At 35.8% G+C, this 2963-nt stretch overlaps 1 long non-coding RNA gene across 5 annotated transcripts; it reads left to right on the forward strand.

Moving 5' to 3' along the window:
• The first annotated feature begins 1219 nt into the window (after nucleotides 1-1219).
• Nucleotides 1220-2516, forward strand: LOC127411355 (uncharacterized). Of its 5 annotated transcripts, none has more exons than XR_007892258.1 (3): nucleotides 1220-1697; nucleotides 1774-2077; nucleotides 2335-2516. It is a non-coding gene; the product is annotated as an uncharacterized LOC127411355 (long non-coding RNA). The 5 variants fall into 5 exon arrangements; XR_007892259.1 differs by having other exon boundaries at nucleotides 1220-1527; nucleotides 1651-2077; XR_007892257.1 differs by having other exon boundaries at nucleotides 1220-1498; nucleotides 1575-2077.
• Nucleotides 2517-2963: the final 447 nt, after the last annotated feature.

Genomic DNA, 2963 nt, shown 5'->3' on the forward strand with positions numbered 1-2963 from the left:
CGTCTCACTGATCATTTGCATATTCATTATAATAATGATCAGAGAGTGTTTGATATTCATGCATATTAATGAGTTAATGATGTTTGTGTGTGTGTGTGTTTGTTTGTGTGCGTGTGCGCGCGTGTGTTTGTGTGTGTGAGTGTGTGTTTGTGTTTGTGTGTGCACGCGTGTGTGTTTGTGAGTGTGTTTGTGTGTGTGCGCACGTGTCTGTGTTTGTGTGTGTTAGTGTTAGTGTTTTTGTGTTTGTGTATGTGTGTGTGAGAAAGCTTTACAAACACACACTGAGAGACATTTGACACATGAAACACAATGGAGTTGCGAGTGTGTAAATTATGTTTGACTCACTTCTGTTCTAACACCTTGATGTTGTCTAAGCACAATACACAACTAAAATACAGCAGCCTTTAAAACTAATACACAACACTCAACTAATAAATATAACTGCAGTAGTTCTATAATTCACTAATTGCCTTTATTGTGATATTGGTTTGTGTGCTGTGATTGGCTGAGACGTGTGACCGAGGAGAATAGGTTATAATGTTGTATGGACTGTGATGACGCGTTTACGCCGTGTTTAGCAGTGGAAATCTAACTTTTTAATAATTTAATGTAACTTTATAACATCATTCTTTTTGTCGTTATAAATCCTGCGATGAGTTGTCTGATCCAGCAGTAAATTTGTCCTCTTTCTCTCTTCTGACTGTCGTAATTCAGCACGCTCTGAGAAGTCGTGGAATCATAAAAGTGGATTGGAGCAACTTATAATGTAATAATTGGAGATAATGTAATAAGTTAAAGCTGCACTACGTAACTTTGTGTTCTTTAGCATCATCTGTGGTTGAAACTTAAAATTGCAAGCTGTTTGCAGAAGAACACTTTACGTGAGTCGTGTTTCAACACTGCTCTTCTTCTGAGTTATAACGTGCTATTTTCATGTTGACATAATTATGTTATACAATTAAACATTTAAAAATGAAATATTACTTGCTTTGATGAAGATAAACTACACTCTAATCTCTTACATAGAGAACAGGGGACTCTCCTGAATCACCACCAGTTACAAGTATATTTTAATATCATTATTCAAGCGTATTTTTCTAAATACTTGAATATTTCATTAAAGTTTGGTCTGTTACAGTTTGACACTTTTGTCCATTTTGCACGTCATCATCAAATAAAAGACATTATTTTCATCATTTTTGTAAAACTGGCTAAAATGTATGAATATAATGAAATATTGACTATTTTTAAAGGACAATTTTTGTCAAAAGACAAACACTGTAAACTAAAAACATAAAACGAGCAATAATGAGGATAAAATATACTTTATTAAACATGAAAATATTATGAAGTCCATTTCAGAAGTCATATGTATTAGTAAACATGCACAGTAACTTCCCCTGACAACGGATCGTGATTGGTAAACACACGAGTAATGTTCGATTCATAAACGCATGACCCCTACCAGACAACATACTGTATCCAAACATTCTAACAGGTAAACAACTTCCCCAAACATTCTAACAGGTAAACAACTTCCCCAAACATTCTAACAGGTAAACAACTTCTAACAGGTAAACAACTTCCCCAAACATTCTAACAGGTAAACAACTTCCCCAAACATTCTAACAGGTAAACAACTTCTAACAGGTAAACAACTTCCCCAAACATTCTAACAGGTAAACAACTTCTAACAGGTAAACAACTTCCCCAAACATTCTAACAGGTAAACAACTTCTAACAGGTAAACAACTTCCCCAAACATTCTAACAGGTAAACAACTTCCCCAAACATTCTAACAGGTAAACAACTTCCCCAAACATTCTAACAGGTAAACAACTTCTAACAGGTAAACAACTTCCCCAAACATTCTAACAGGTAAACAACTTCTAACAGGTAAACAACTTCCCCAAACATTCTAACAGGTAAACAACTTCCCCAAACATTCTAACAGGTAAACAACTTCCCCAAACATTCTAACAGGTAAACAACTTCTAACAGGTAAACAACTTCCCCAAACATTCTAACAGGTAAACAACTTCTAACAGGTAAACAACTTCCCCAAACATTCTAACAGGTAAACAACTTCCCCAAACATTCTAACAGGTAAACAATTTCTAACAGGTAAACAACTTCCCCAAACATTCTAACAGGTAAACAACTTCCCCAAACATTCTAACAGGTAAACAACTTCTAACAGGTAAACATCTTCCCCAAACATTCTAACAGGTAAACAACTTCTAACAGGTAAACAACTTCCCCAAACATTCTAACAGGTAAACAACTTCCCCAAACATTCTAACAGTTAAACAACTTCCCCAAACATTCTAACAGGTAAACAACTTCCCCAAACATTCTAACAGGTAAACAACTTCCCCAAACATTCTAACAGGTAAACAACTTCTAACAGGTAAACAACTTCCCCAAACATTCTAACAGGTAAACAACTTCTAACAGGTAAACAACTTCCCCAAACATTCTAACAGGTAAACAACTTCCCCAAACATTCTAACAGGTAAACAATTTCTAACAGGTAAACAACTTCCCCAAACATTCTAACAGGTAAACAACTTCCCCAAACATTCTAACAGGTAAACAACTTCTAACAGGTAAACATCTTCCCCAAACATTCTAACAGGTAAACAACTTCTAACAGGTAAACAACTTCCCCAAACATTCTAACAGGTAAACAACTTCCCCAAACATTCTAACAGTTAAACAACTTCCCCAAACATTCTAACAGGTAAACAACTTCCCCAAACATTCTAACAGGTAAACAACTTCCCCAAACATTCTAACAGGTAAACATCCATCTGTACTGCAGCGATGTAGTCCTGAACTGTGTGAGTGTGACTGAACTGAACAGTGTTCTCATCTAGAACACGTGACAGCCGGCACTTTCATGTGTTTACGGACATGATGTCATGATGTAAAGTGGAACGACATAAGCCAGTGATTTCACA

This window comes from Myxocyprinus asiaticus, chromosome 2 (assembly GCF_019703515.2).
Source record: "Myxocyprinus asiaticus isolate MX2 ecotype Aquarium Trade chromosome 2, UBuf_Myxa_2, whole genome shotgun sequence".
Classification (NCBI taxonomy): Eukaryota; Metazoa; Chordata; class Actinopteri; order Cypriniformes; family Catostomidae; genus Myxocyprinus; species Myxocyprinus asiaticus.